Raw genomic sequence first — 15,354 nt, 5'->3', positions numbered from 1 at the left:
TACAGTTGGGAGCTCCCAAATTTCAGTGGTGGGCTGCTGCAGAGCACGGCATCCTGCCTGAGGGCACCAAATCCCTCGGCTGGTTCCATGTCTCCAAAGGCCTCTGCTGCTCTTTGTGGCCGAGCAGCTGGGAGCAATTGCTTCACGTGCCCTGACTCAGGTTCACCCTCCGTTGTGCTCCAATCCTACCAGAGCACAGGGAGGGTTGGAAGGGCTCCCACCTTTGGCCTCAGTGTGTTCTTTATGGCACGGCCTGCCTAAGTGTGACCTCCATCATCTCTTGTCTTTGAGGGAGTGGATGAGGACGAAAGGGAAACTCCTGGGACTGTATGTTTATGACGTGGGTGGAGATATTGCGCAGACCTTCCATGTTCAGGTATGGCAAGTGCAAGGGGGGAGGCTGGGCTGCCTGCAAGTCATGGGAAGAAAGAGCTTTCCTGCCCACCCTCTGCTCTCCAACATGGCCGACTCCCGTGGGGTCCCTTTTGCAAGCCTTTGGAAGCACTTGTTGTGCCGGGGCTCTTCCCATGCCCATAACAAAGCCTCTCCTCTGCTACTGCTTCACTTGTATACTGAGACCTTGAAATAACTACAAACTACTTCACTTATATAATGAGACCTTGAAAGAAAAGATTCTTCTCTTGTTCTAAAGGCACAAACAACATTTGATTCCCACACTGATAAGATCAGTGATAACAAGAGAGGGGTCTGCATGCTAAACAACTATTGAATATGGATCAGAATTCCAGGAAATCATTGACTGTGTATTAGGTTTACCCATATCTATGGGGTGAACAGTGGGAGCTATGGGGCACTATGAGATCTATGGGATGCTTTGGGATCTATGGGGAGAACAGTGGGAGCTATGGGGCACTATGGGGCACTGGTCCCCCTCTGGCCCATAACGAAGCCTCTCCTCTTTGCATTGGCAGAAGAAGCCCCTTCAGTCCTACAAAAGGATTAAAATGGATGTACGCAGCAACTGGGGGAACGCGGAATACACCTGCGTGTACCGATTCGAAATCCACGGCAACCCCTAAAAACACCTAGAAACCCCTAAAAATCCCTAATAAACCCTAAAAACCCCTTAAAAAACCTAAAAACCATAAAAAACCCTAATAAGCCCTAAAAACCCCTAAACTCTGATGTCTACCAGAGGGTTTTAATTAGGGATTGATCATTCAATGAAGAGATGTCGATGACTTTCTGCCCGCCTCGAGGCTGGTTGGGGGGAGGGAGGAGCTGCGGGGATGAGTTGGGTGGGTGTTTGGGGGGGGGACTGGGGTGGGGACCAGGGCTAAGCCACAGGACAAGCAGGCCAACTTGGCCAAGTTCCCCAGGGCACAGCACATGCTGGATGAGGCAGAGGAACGTGCTGACACGGCTGAGTCCCAGGTAACAAGCTGCAGGCACGGAGCTGTGACATCAGCATCAAGGTGGGTTCCTACCCCACATCCCTGCCCTCCATCTTCTCACCTCCCTCCATCTCCTTTCCCAATAGAAAGGACTCAGTGAGGAACGAAAGCTGCAGATGCTCTGCCTTCCAGCCCCAACCTCTGATCTCACAACCCCTTTGGATCTCTCAACTCTCCTGCTTTCAGCCAATAAGAATTGTTGAGCGGCAGCAGCTGCATTTGTGGGACAGGGCTTAGTGTGGGTGGTGCTGTGGGGTTGGTGTGGGAGCCACGGGAGATGGAGGGTGGCCAAGAGTGTGAGTTGGCCGCTCAGGCCATCCCACAGTGCCGTGAACCTTGATCCATGGTGACTGAACATCATCGTAACTGGCTGTGGGGCACAGTTGGTTGCTACAGGACAGTATGTTCCCCTATGCACTTCTATGGGTCCCTGCAGGTACATGTGTGAGTGTGTCAGTATAGCTTCTCGGAGTCGGGTTGCTTGGGAATGCAGCCCAAAGCGGGTGGTAAACTCCATCTAAGGCTAAATACCGGCATGAGACCGATAGCCAACAAGTACCGTAGGGGAAATTTGAAAAGAACTTTGAAGAGAGAGTTCAAGAGGGCGTGAAACCGTTAAGAGGGCGACCTCAGGTCCCATATGGGTCTGTATTTGTTCCCCTTGGCTCCCCGTGGGTCTCTATTGCTCCCTGTCGTTCTTATGTGGCTCTATGACTCTCTATGATGTTCTTTTGGTTCTCTATGGTTCCTGTGGGTTACTGCCCCTGACAGACGGTGGGAGGGGCCGGGTGATAAGAAGGGCAGAAACAGCCCCATTTCTGTCCCTGGCTGTGTTGTGTAGAGCCCCATGGGGAACTGTGCAGCACTGCAGTCCCGCGAGGAGTGCAGAGCAGGCAAGTGGAGAGGTGCTTGTGTTCCTGGGAGGAGAGCAAGCCGTTCTCTGTGTCTGTGCGAGGAGTGAAGGAGCCAAAATGCCAGCCCAGCTGGGCAGGTGGGTGCAGCAGGCCCAGAATGTGGGGAGGGGAAGCCAGAATCACTGTGTGCTGCCGGGCTTTCTCCAGCCAGGCAGCCAAACTCCCTTTCCGTGGGCACAGCCCTGTTCCTGCTCTCGGGAGGGCCAGAACGGGGCCAGGCCGCTGCCCACCTTAGCACAGCAGAGCCCCTCACTCTCATGCGTCCCATGGGTGCTGTGGCACTGGCCAGCTCTTGCTAAAGGGCCCCCTGGGACTCACAACTCTGCTGGGCAGAGGAACCCGGTGGCAGCTGTCTGCTAAAAGGATCCCAGGAGACCGTGTCCCCACGCTGGGCTGTGATAACCACCATCTGATCTCTCCCTTAGGCAACGTGTCGCTCAAGAGAGGGGAAGAGGGACTCCCGTCCTGCTTCTAGCGGTCCTTTCTGGTGAGTGTTCCCCACCCAAAGCCATCCCAGCACAGCCAAGGAGCGGGACTGTCCCACACAGCATGTCCCCACTGGGTTGGGAGGAGGGAAATGGGCTGCAGGGCTCCGAGCACTCTGGCAAACTAATGGTCTCTCCTGACTGATATCTTCCACAGCTGGAGCCTTCCTCTGGATATTGGGAGCCTGGGGAAATGTCCTGCAGGTCAGTGCCACAGCGTGCGACAGAAGACAAAGCTCTGCCCTTGAGCCTCCATGGGGACAGGAGGAGTTTGGCCATGGGCCCATCGCTGCTGAGACTCTGTGGGCTCCTGAGCCAGGCTGGGGGCTGCCTTGGCAGCAGGACGGGCTTTGGTGTGGCAGCATCTTCCCAGTGCCCAGCACGGAGCTCAGGCTGAAGGCAACAGCACATGGGAAGAAGGAGCCTTTGGCTCGTCCGTGACACTGTGGCGTCTGGAGGGATGGGAAAGCAAGCGGAGAAGCAGCAGATGCTCTGCAGCACGTGGAGGGCTGAAGGGCCCAACTTTGGGCAGCGGTCCTCTGCAAAGTGCTGGGAAGCAGCAGGAAATTCTGCCAGCGGCTCCCTGGGAAGCTCCTTTGGAAGCTCTGGCCGTGCTCCTGGTGCTTCCTCCCATCAAATGCTTTTCTCTTCCAGGTGGTGTCAGCAGGACCTGTGCATGAGCTCCTGTCTCTGGGGTAAGAACACTTCCTTGCCATGCACCTGGCTCTGTAGCTTGGCCTCGGCTGGCTGTGTGCTCCATGCACGCCTTCACCTTGTGCCCAGGGCTCCAGCCTTTCCCATCTATATGGTGAAGGCAGCCCTTGGCAAAGCAAAGGAACAAAAGGGGCCGGGGGATAAGGAAGGGCACAACCCCCCGGAATCCTTCACCTCGTGGCACTGAAACTCTGACCTGCGGGGTGGACATTGCTGAACAAGACTTGCTTTGCTTTGCCTTCAGGAACTCACTGGTCTGGCCAGAACCAAACCTGAAAAGTACTCAGCTGTCAGTCAGGAAGGAGCTCATTGTAGAATCATTGTTTGATGTCCTGGAGGAGAATGGGATCTACGGTCTGAAGAGAGAGGTAATGATAATGCTCCCTCCTGTTTCCTTCCAGCCCTTTACAGGGACACCTCTGTGCTCTGGCCGCCTGCCCCACACCTGGCTCTCAGGCTCAGCCTCCCCTGTGTCTTGGAGCTACTTTGCTCCCCACACTGAGAGCTGATGCTGGTGCTGGCTGCACGGTAAAGCTGGGATCAGGGTGCTCTGTGCAGAGCCATGAATTCCCCCTGGCTGGGCCCCAGCCAGAAGCCTACTGGGCTTGGCTTGGAGGCTGGATGCGGCCCCTGCCAAGAGACTTGTGCTTCAGACTTCTTAGCTGGAAGGGCCATTCTCCAGACCAGCTGCAACTGGAGCTCTGCAGAGCCTGGCTGGCTCAGGGCACGATCTGACTGCCTGTCAAGGCTGTTCTACAGCAGACACAGGGCTGGCAATACTGGGATCAGGCAGAGCCCAAAGTCCATCTTTGCTGTGTCTCTGGAGTGCAGTTCTTGGGTAGGACTCCCTGCTCACACCCATCTCCTGTCTTTGTGCTCACTGTGCTCAACTTGGCCATTGCACAACTGCAAGCTCCTTGCCCAGCATCCAGCTCTGGCGACTCTTTGCCTCACCGCTGATGGACGCATCTCTCTCATTTCAGCCTGATATTTCTGTTGGAAACTGCTGGGCATTCCAAAGTTCGCAGGGCCATGTTGTCATCCAGCTGCCGGAGAACATCTGGCCCACAGCCTGTGGCCCTGTGGCACGTCTCCAAGGCGGTGTCTCCCTCTGGGGGTGTCAGCAGTGCCCCCGAGACTTTGCCATCTTGGTAAGTCTCTGCCTGCTGCTGCTTCTGGAGGCCCCCGAGGAAAAAGCTTTGCCATAGAGCCCCATAAGAGCCCATTGAAATCCTATAGAGCCCCAGAGACAACCAACAGAACACCATAACCAAAACATAAGACCCCATAGACCACCACAGACACCCCAAAAAGCCCTATAGAGCCCCCACAGACACCCCAGAGAGCCCCATAATGCTCCATAAGACCCCATAGAGCTGCACAAGAAGCTCATAGAGATCCAAAGAGCCTCATGGCGCATCATAGACACCCAACAGGGCCCCATAAGGGCCCTACAGACACCCAACAGAGCCCCATAACTGCCACATAGAGCCCTGTAAGACCCCATAGAGCCACACAAGAGCTCATAGAGCACCATAGAGCCACATGGTAGACACCCAACAGAGCCCCATACAACCCCATACAGTTGGGAGCTCCCAAATTTCAGTGGTGGGCTGCTGCAGAGCACGGCATCCTGCCTGAGGGCACCAAATCCCTCGGCTGGTTCCATGTCTCCAAAGGCCTCTGCTGCTCTTTGTGGCCGAGCAGCTGGGAGCAATTGCTTCACGTGCCCTGACTCAGGTTCACCCTCCGTTGTGCTCCAATCCTACCAGAGCACAGGGAGGGTTGGAAGGGCTCCCACCTTTGGCCTCAGTGTGTTCTTTATGGCACGGCCTGCCTAAGTGTGACCTCCATCATCTCTTGTCTTTGAGGGAGTGGATGAGGACGAAAGGGAAACTCCTGGGACTGTATGTTTATGACGTGGGTGGAGATATTGCGCAGACCTTCCATGTTCAGGTATGGCAAGTGCAAGGGGGGAGGCTGGGCTGCCTGCAAGTCATGGGAAGAAAGAGCTTTCCTGCCCACCCTCTGCTCTCCAACATGGCCGACTCCCGTGGGGTCCCTTTTGCAAGCCTTTGGAAGCACTTGTTGTGCCGGGGCTCTTCCCATGCCCATAACAAAGCCTCTCCTCTGCTACTGCTTCACTTGTATACTGAGACCTTGAAATAACTACAAACTACTTCACTTATATAATGAGACCTTGAAAGAAAAGATTCTTCTCTTGTTCTAAAGGCACAAACAACATTTGATTCCCACACTGATAAGATCAGTGATAACAAGAGAGGGGTCTGCATGCTAAACAACTATTGAATATGGATCAGAATTCCAGGAAATCATTGACTGTGTATTAGGTTTACCCATATCTATGGGGTGAACAGTGGGAGCTATGGGGCACTATGAGATCTATGGGATGCTTTGGGATCTATGGGGAGAACAGTGGGAGCTATGGGGCACTATGGGGCACTGGTCCCCCTCTGGCCCATAACGAAGCCTCTCCTCTTTGCATTGGCAGAAGAAGCCCCTTCAGTCCTACAAAAGGATTAAAATGGATGTACGCAGCAACTGGGGGAACGCGGAATACACCTGCGTGTACCGATTCGAAATCCACGGCAACCCCTAAAAACACCTAGAAACCCCTAAAAATCCCTAATAAACCCTAAAAACCCCTTAAAAAACCTAAAAACCATAAAAAACCCTAATAAGCCCTAAAAACCCCTAAACTCTGATGTCTACCAGAGGGTTTTAATTAGGGATTGATCATTCAATGAAGAGATGTCGATGACTTTCTGCCCGCCTCGAGGCTGGTTGGGGGGAGGGAGGAGCTGCGGGGATGAGTTGGGTGGGTGTTTGGGGGGGGGACTGGGGTGGGGACCAGGGCTAAGCCACAGGACAAGCAGGCCAACTTGGCCAAGTTCCCCAGGGCACAGCACATGCTGGATGAGGCAGAGGAACGTGCTGACACGGCTGAGTCCCAGGTAACAAGCTGCAGGCACGGAGCTGTGACATCAGCATCAAGGTGGGTTCCTACCCCACATCCCTGCCCTCCATCTTCTCACCTCCCTCCATCTCCTTTCCCAATAGAAAGGACTCAGTGAGGAACGAAAGCTGCAGATGCTCTGCCTTCCAGCCCCAACCTCTGATCTCACAACCCCTTTGGATCTCTCAACTCTCCTGCTTTCAGCCAATAAGAATTGTTGAGCGGCAGCAGCTGCATTTGTGGGACAGGGCTTAGTGTGGGTGGTGCTGTGGGGTTGGTGTGGGAGCCACGGGAGATGGAGGGTGGCCAAGAGTGTGAGTTGGCCGCTCAGGCCATCCCACAGTGCCGTGAACCTTGATCCATGGTGACTGAACATCATCGTAACTGGCTGTGGGGCACAGTTGGTTGCTACAGGACAGTATGTTCCCCTATGCACTTCTATGGGTCCCTGCAGGTACATGTGTGAGTGTGTCAGTATAGCTTCTCGGAGTCGGGTTGCTTGGGAATGCAGCCCAAAGCGGGTGGTAAACTCCATCTAAGGCTAAATACCGGCATGAGACCGATAGCCAACAAGTACCGTAGGGGAAATTTGAAAAGAACTTTGAAGAGAGAGTTCAAGAGGGCGTGAAACCGTTAAGAGGGCGACCTCAGGTCCCATATGGGTCTGTATTTGTTCCCCTTGGCTCCCCGTGGGTCTCTATTGCTCCCTGTCGTTCTTATGTGGCTCTATGACTCTCTATGATGTTCTTTTGGTTCTCTATGGTTCCTGTGGGTTACTGCCCCTGACAGACGGTGGGAGGGGCCGGGTGATAAGAAGGGCAGAAACAGCCCCATTTCTGTCCCTGGCTGTGTTGTGTAGAGCCCCATGGGGAACTGTGCAGCACTGCAGTCCCGCGAGGAGTGCAGAGCAGGCAAGTGGAGAGGTGCTTGTGTTCCTGGGAGGAGAGCAAGCCGTTCTCTGTGTCTGTGCGAGGAGTGAAGGAGCCAAAATGCCAGCCCAGCTGGGCAGGTGGGTGCAGCAGGCCCAGAATGTGGGGAGGGGAAGCCAGAATCACTGTGTGCTGCCGGGCTTTCTCCAGCCAGGCAGCCAAACTCCCTTTCCGTGGGCACAGCCCTGTTCCTGCTCTCGGGAGGGCCAGAACGGGGCCAGGCCGCTGCCCACCTTAGCACAGCAGAGCCCCTCACTCTCATGCGTCCCATGGGTGCTGTGGCACTGGCCAGCTCTTGCTAAAGGGCCCCCTGGGACTCACAACTCTGCTGGGCAGAGGAACCCGGTGGCAGCTGTCTGCTAAAAGGATCCCAGGAGACCGTGTCCCCACGCTGGGCTGTGATAACCACCATCTGATCTCTCCCTTAGGCAACGTGTCGCTCAAGAGAGGGGAAGAGGGACTCCCGTCCTGCTTCTAGCGGTCCTTTCTGGTGAGTGTTCCCCACCCAAAGCCATCCCAGCACAGCCAAGGAGCGGGACTGTCCCACACAGCATGTCCCCACTGGGTTGGGAGGAGGGAAATGGGCTGCAGGGCTCCGAGCACTCTGGCAAACTAATGGTCTCTCCTGACTGATATCTCCCACAGCTGGAGCCTTCCTCTGGATATTGGGAGCCTGGGGAAATGTCCTGCAGGTCAGTGCCACAGCGTGCGACAGAAGACAAAGCTCTGCCCTTGAGCCTCCATGGGGACAGGAGGAGTTTGGCCATGGGCCCATCGCTGCTGAGACTCTGTGGGCTCCTGAGCCAGGCTGGGGGCTGCCTTGGCAGCAGGACGGGCTTTGGTGTGGCAGCATCTTCCCAGTGCCCAGCACGGAGCTCAGGCTGAAGGCAACAGCACATGGGAAGAAGGAGCCTTTGGCTCGTCCGTGACACTGTGGCGTCTGGAGGGATGGGAAAGCAAGCGGAGAAGCAGCAGATGCTCTGCAGCACGTGGAGGGCTGAAGGGCCCAACTTTGGGCAGCGGTCCTCTGCAAAGTGCTGGGAAGCAGCAGGAAATTCTGCCAGCGGCTCCCTGGGAAGCTCCTTTGGAAGCTCTGGCCGTGCTCCTGGTGCTTCCTCCCATCAAATGCTTTTCTCTTCCAGGTGGTGTCAGCAGGACCTGTGCATGAGCTCCTGTCTCTGGGGTAAGAACACTTCCTTGCCATGCACCTGGCTCTGTAGCTTGGCCTCGGCTGGCTGTGTGCTCCATGCACGCCTTCACCTTGTGCCCAGGGCTCCAGCCTTTCCCATCTATATGGTGAAGGCAGCCCTTGGCAAAGCAAAGGAACAAAAGGGGCCGGGGGATAAGGAAGGGCACAACCCCCCGGAATCCTTCACCTCGTGGCACTGAAACTCTGACCTGCGGGGTGGACATTGCTGAACAAGACTTGCTTTGCTTTGCCTTCAGGAACTCACTGGTCTGGCCAGAACCAAACCTGAAAAGTACTCAGCTGTCAGTCAGGAAGGAGCTCATTGTAGAATCATTGTTTGATGTCCTGGAGGAGAATGGGATCTACGGTCTGAAGAGAGAGGTAATGATAATGCTCCCTCCTGTTTCCTTCCAGCCCTTTACAGGGACACCTCTGTGCTCTGGCCGCCTGCCCCACACCTGGCTCTCAGGCTCAGCCTCCCCTGTGTCTTGGAGCTACTTTGCTCCCCACACTGAGAGCTGATGCTGGTGCTGGCTGCACGGTAAAGCTGGGATCAGGGTGCTCTGTGCAGAGCCATGAATTCCCCCTGGCTGGGCCCCAGCCAGAAGCCTACTGGGCTTGGCTTGGAGGCTGGATGCGGCCCCTGCCAAGAGACTTGTGCTTCAGACTTCTTAGCTGGAAGGGCCATTCTCCAGACCAGCTGCAACTGGAGCTCTGCAGAGCCTGGCTGGCTCAGGGCACGATCTGACTGCCTGTCAAGGCTGTTCTACAGCAGACACAGGGCTGGCAATACTGGGATCAGGCAGAGCCCAAAGTCCATCTTTGCTGTGTCTCTGGAGTGCAGTTCTTGGGTAGGACTCCCTGCTCACACCCATCTCCTGTCTTTGTGCTCACTGTGCTCAACTTGGCCATTGCACAACTGCAAGCTCCTTGCCCAGCATCCAGCTCTGGCGACTCTTTGCCTCACCGCTGATGGACGCATCTCTCTCATTTCAGCCTGATATTTCTGTTGGAAACTGCTGGGCATTCCAAAGTTCGCAGGGCCATGTTGTCATCCAGCTGCCGGAGAACATCTGGCCCACAGCCTGTGGCCCTGTGGCACGTCTCCAAGGCGGTGTCTCCCTCTGGGGGTGTCAGCAGTGCCCCCGAGACTTTGCCATCTTGGTAAGTCTCTGCCTGCTGCTGCTTCTGGAGGCCCCCGAGGAAAAAGCTTTGCCATAGAGCCCCATAAGAGCCCATTGAAATCCTATAGAGCCCCAGAGACAACCAACAGAACACCATAACCAAAACATAAGACCCCATAGACCACCACAGACACCCCAAAAAGCCCTATAGAGCCCCCACAGACACCCCAGAGAGCCCCATAATGCTCCATAAGACCCCATAGAGCTGCACAAGAAGCTCATAGAGATCCAAAGAGCCTCATGGCGCATCATAGACACCCAACAGGGCCCCATAAGGGCCCTACAGACACCCAACAGAGCCCCATAACTGCCACATAGAGCCCTGTAAGACCCCATAGAGCCACACAAGAGCTCATAGAGCACCATAGAGCCACATGGTAGACACCCAACAGAGCCCCATACAACCCCATACAGTTGGGAGCTCCCAAATTTCAGTGGTGGGCTGCTGCAGAGCACGGCATCCTGCCTGAGGGCACCAAATCCCTCGGCTGGTTCCATGTCTCCAAAGGCCTCTGCTGCTCTTTGTGGCCGAGCAGCTGGGAGCAATTGCTTCACGTGCCCTGACTCAGGTTCACCCTCCGTTGTGCTCCAATCCTACCAGAGCACAGGGAGGGTTGGAAGGGCTCCCACCTTTGGCCTCAGTGTGTTCTTTATGGCACGGCCTGCCTAAGTGTGACCTCCATCATCTCTTGTCTTTGAGGGAGTGGATGAGGACGAAAGGGAAACTCCTGGGACTGTATGTTTATGACGTGGGTGGAGATATTGCGCAGACCTTCCATGTTCAGGTATGGCAAGTGCAAGGGGGGAGGCTGGGCTGCCTGCAAGTCATGGGAAGAAAGAGCTTTCCTGCCCACCCTCTGCTCTCCAACATGGCCGACTCCCGTGGGGTCCCTTTTGCAAGCCTTTGGAAGCACTTGTTGTGCCGGGGCTCTTCCCATGCCCATAACAAAGCCTCTCCTCTGCTACTGCTTCACTTGTATACTGAGACCTTGAAATAACTACAAACTACTTCACTTATATAATGAGACCTTGAAAGAAAAGATTCTTCTCTTGTTCTAAAGGCACAAACAACATTTGATTCCCACACTGATAAGATCAGTGATAACAAGAGAGGGGTCTGCATGCTAAACAACTATTGAATATGGATCAGAATTCCAGGAAATCATTGACTGTGTATTAGGTTTACCCATATCTATGGGGTGAACAGTGGGAGCTATGGGGCACTATGAGATCTATGGGATGCTTTGGGATCTATGGGGAGAACAGTGGGAGCTATGGGGCACTATGGGGCACTGGTCCCCCTCTGGCCCATAACGAAGCCTCTCCTCTTTGCATTGGCAGAAGAAGCCCCTTCAGTCCTACAAAAGGATTAAAATGGATGTACGCAGCAACTGGGGGAACGCGGAATACACCTGCGTGTACCGATTCGAAATCCACGGCAACCCCTAAAAACACCTAGAAACCCCTAAAAATCCCTAATAAACCCTAAAAACCCCTTAAAAAACCTAAAAACCATAAAAAACCCTAATAAGCCCTAAAAACCCCTAAACTCTGATGTCTACCAGAGGGTTTTAATTAGGGATTGATCATTCAATGAAGAGATGTCGATGACTTTCTGCCCGCCTCGAGGCTGGTTGGGGGGAGGGAGGAGCTGCGGGGATGAGTTGGGTGGGTGTTTGGGGGGGGGACTGGGGTGGGGACCAGGGCTAAGCCACAGGACAAGCAGGCCAACTTGGCCAAGTTCCCCAGGGCACAGCACATGCTGGATGAGGCAGAGGAACGTGCTGACACGGCTGAGTCCCAGGTAACAAGCTGCAGGCACGGAGCTGTGACATCAGCATCAAGGTGGGTTCCTACCCCACATCCCTGCCCTCCATCTTCTCACCTCCCTCCATCTCCTTTCCCAATAGAAAGGACTCAGTGAGGAACGAAAGCTGCAGATGCTCTGCCTTCCAGCCCCAACCTCTGATCTCACAACCCCTTTGGATCTCTCAACTCTCCTGCTTTCAGCCAATAAGAATTGTTGAGCGGCAGCAGCTGCATTTGTGGGACAGGGCTTAGTGTGGGTGGTGCTGTGGGGTTGGTGTGGGAGCCACGGGAGATGGAGGGTGGCCAAGAGTGTGAGTTGGCCGCTCAGGCCATCCCACAGTGCCGTGAACCTTGATCCATGGTGACTGAACATCATCGTAACTGGCTGTGGGGCACAGTTGGTTGCTACAGGACAGTATGTTCCCCTATGCACTTCTATGGGTCCCTGCAGGTACATGTGTGAGTGTGTCAGTATAGCTTCTCGGAGTCGGGTTGCTTGGGAATGCAGCCCAAAGCGGGTGGTAAACTCCATCTAAGGCTAAATACCGGCATGAGACCGATAGCCAACAAGTACCGTAGGGGAAATTTGAAAAGAACTTTGAAGAGAGAGTTCAAGAGGGCGTGAAACCGTTAAGAGGGCGACCTCAGGTCCCATATGGGTCTGTATTTGTTCCCCTTGGCTCCCCGTGGGTCTCTATTGCTCCCTGTCGTTCTTATGTGGCTCTATGACTCTCTATGATGTTCTTTTGGTTCTCTATGGTTCCTGTGGGTTACTGCCCCTGACAGACGGTGGGAGGGGCCGGGTGATAAGAAGGGCAGAAACAGCCCCATTTCTGTCCCTGGCTGTGTTGTGTAGAGCCCCATGGGGAACTGTGCAGCACTGCAGTCCCGCGAGGAGTGCAGAGCAGGCAAGTGGAGAGGTGCTTGTGTTCCTGGGAGGAGAGCAAGCCGTTCTCTGTGTCTGTGCGAGGAGTGAAGGAGCCAAAATGCCAGCCCAGCTGGGCAGGTGGGTGCAGCAGGCCCAGAATGTGGGGAGGGGAAGCCAGAATCACTGTGTGCTGCCGGGCTTTCTCCAGCCAGGCAGCCAAACTCCCTTTCCGTGGGCACAGCCCTGTTCCTGCTCTCGGGAGGGCCAGAACGGGGCCAGGCCGCTGCCCACCTTAGCACAGCAGAGCCCCTCACTCTCATGCGTCCCATGGGTGCTGTGGCACTGGCCAGCTCTTGCTAAAGGGCCCCCTGGGACTCACAACTCTGCTGGGCAGAGGAACCCGGTGGCAGCTGTCTGCTAAAAGGATCCCAGGAGACCGTGTCCCCACGCTGGGCTGTGATAACCACCATCTGATCTCTCCCTTAGGCAACGTGTCGCTCAAGAGAGGGGAAGAGGGACTCCCGTCCTGCTTCTAGCGGTCCTTTCTGGTGAGTGTTCCCCACCCAAAGCCATCCCAGCACAGCCAAGGAGCGGGACTGTCCCACACAGCATGTCCCCACTGGGTTGGGAGGAGGGAAATGGGCTGCAGGGCTCCGAGCACTCTGGCAAACTAATGGTCTCTCCTGACTGATATCTCCCACAGCTGGAGCCTTCCTCTGGATATTGGGAGCCTGGGGAAATGTCCTGCAGGTCAGTGCCACAGCGTGCGACAGAAGACAAAGCTCTGCCCTTGAGCCTCCATGGGGACAGGAGGAGTTTGGCCATGGGCCCATCGCTGCTGAGACTCTGTGGGCTCCTGAGCCAGGCTGGGGGCTGCCTTGGCAGCAGGACGGGCTTTGGTGTGGCAGCATCTTCCCAGTGCCCAGCACGGAGCTCAGGCTGAAGGCAACAGCACATGGGAAGAAGGAGCCTTTGGCTCGTCCGTGACACTGTGGCGTCTGGAGGGATGGGAAAGCAAGCGGAGAAGCAGCAGATGCTCTGCAGCACGTGGAGGGCTGAAGGGCCCAACTTTGGGCAGCGGTCCTCTGCAAAGTGCTGGGAAGCAGCAGGAAATTCTGCCAGCGGCTCCCTGGGAAGCTCCTTTGGAAGCTCTGGCCGTGCTCCTGGTGCTTCCTCCCATCAAATGCTTTTCTCTTCCAGGTGGTGTCAGCAGGACCTGTGCATGAGCTCCTGTCTCTGGGGTAAGAACACTTCCTTGCCATGCACCTGGCTCTGTAGCTTGGCCTCGGCTGGCTGTGTGCTCCATGCACGCCTTCACCTTGTGCCCAGGGCTCCAGCCTTTCCCATCTATATGGTGAAGGCAGCCCTTGGCAAAGCAAAGGAACAAAAGGGGCCGGGGGATAAGGAAGGGCACAACCCCCCGGAATCCTTCACCTCGTGGCACTGAAACTCTGACCTGCGGGGTGGACATTGCTGAACAAGACTTGCTTTGCTTTGCCTTCAGGAACTCACTGGTCTGGCCAGAACCAAACCTGAAAAGTACTCAGCTGTCAGTCAGGAAGGAGCTCATTGTAGAATCATTGTTTGATGTCCTGGAGGAGAATGGGATCTACGGTCTGAAGAGAGAGGTAATGATAATGCTCCCTCCTGTTTCCTTCCAGCCCTTTACAGGGACACCTCTGTGCTCTGGCCGCCTGCCCCACACCTGGCTCTCAGGCTCAGCCTCCCCTGTGTCTTGGAGCTACTTTGCTCCCCACACTGAGAGCTGATGCTGGTGCTGGCTGCACGGTAAAGCTGGGATCAGGGTGCTCTGTGCAGAGCCATGAATTCCCCCTGGCTGGGCCCCAGCCAGAAGCCTACTGGGCTTGGCTTGGAGGCTGGATGCGGCCCCTGCCAAGAGACTTGTGCTTCAGACTTCTTAGCTGGAAGGGCCATTCTCCAGACCAGCTGCAACTGGAGCTCTGCAGAGCCTGGCTGGCTCAGGGCACGATCTGACTGCCTGTCAAGGCTGTTCTACAGCAGACACAGGGCTGGCAATACTGGGATCAGGCAGAGCCCAAAGTCCATCTTTGCTGTGTCTCTGGAGTGCAGTTCTTGGGTAGGACTCCCTGCTCACACCCATCTCCTGTCTTTGTGCTCACTGTGCTCAACTTGGCCATTGCACAACTGCAAGCTCCTTGCCCAGCATCCAGCTCTGGCGACTCTTTGCCTCACCGCTGATGGACGCATCTCTCTCATTTCAGCCTGATATTTCTGTTGGAAACTGCTGGGCATTCCAAAGTTCGCAGGGCCATGTTGTCATCCAGCTGCCGGAGAACATCTGGCCCACAGCCTGTGGCCCTGTGGCACGTCTCCAAGGCGGTGTCTCCCTCTGGGGGTGTCAGCAGTGCCCCCGAGACTTTGCCATCTTGGTAAGTCTCTGCCTGCTGCTGCTTCTGGAGGCCCCCGAGGAAAAAGCTTTGCCATAGAGCCCCATAAGAGCCCATTGAAATCCTATAGAGCCCCAGAGACAACCAACAGAACACCATAACCAAAACATAAGACCCCATAGACCACCACAGACACCCCAAAAAGCCCTATAGAGCCCCCACAGACACCCCAGAGAGCCCCATAATGCTCCATAAGACCCCATAGAGCTGCACAAGAAGCTCATAGAGATCCAAAGAGCCTCATGGCGCATCATAGACACCCAACAGGGCCCCATAAGGGCCCTACAGACACCCAACAGAGCCCCATAACTGCCACATAGAGCCCTGTAAGACCCCATAGAGCCACACAAGAGCTCATAGAGCACCATAGAGCCACATGGTAGACACCCAACAGAGCCCCATACAACCCCATACAGTTGGGAGCTCCCAAATTTCAGTGGT

General features: G+C 55.4%; 3 pseudogenes; all 3 read left to right on the top strand.

Moving 5' to 3' along the window:
* The first annotated feature begins 2,189 nt into the window (after nucleotides 1-2,189).
* On the top strand, nucleotides 2,190-4,588 carry LOC146751848 (uncharacterized; annotated as a pseudogene).
* A 2,709-nt stretch (nucleotides 4,589-7,297) lies between these two features.
* On the top strand, nucleotides 7,298-9,696 carry LOC146751847 (uncharacterized; annotated as a pseudogene).
* Nucleotides 9,697-12,405: 2,709 nt separating this feature from the next.
* LOC146751846 (uncharacterized) lies at nucleotides 12,406-14,804 on the top strand (annotated as a pseudogene).
* The last annotated feature ends 550 nt before the right edge of the window (nucleotides 14,805-15,354 follow it).

This window comes from Coturnix japonica, unplaced genomic scaffold (genome assembly GCF_054131305.1).
Source record: "Coturnix japonica strain WE unplaced genomic scaffold, WE-NBRP24 Scf061, whole genome shotgun sequence".
In the NCBI taxonomy this organism is placed as follows: domain Eukaryota; kingdom Metazoa; phylum Chordata; class Aves; order Galliformes; family Phasianidae; genus Coturnix; species Coturnix japonica.
The sequence above is the reverse complement of the archived record's forward strand: the minus strand, read 5'-3'. Positions and strand labels throughout refer to the sequence as shown.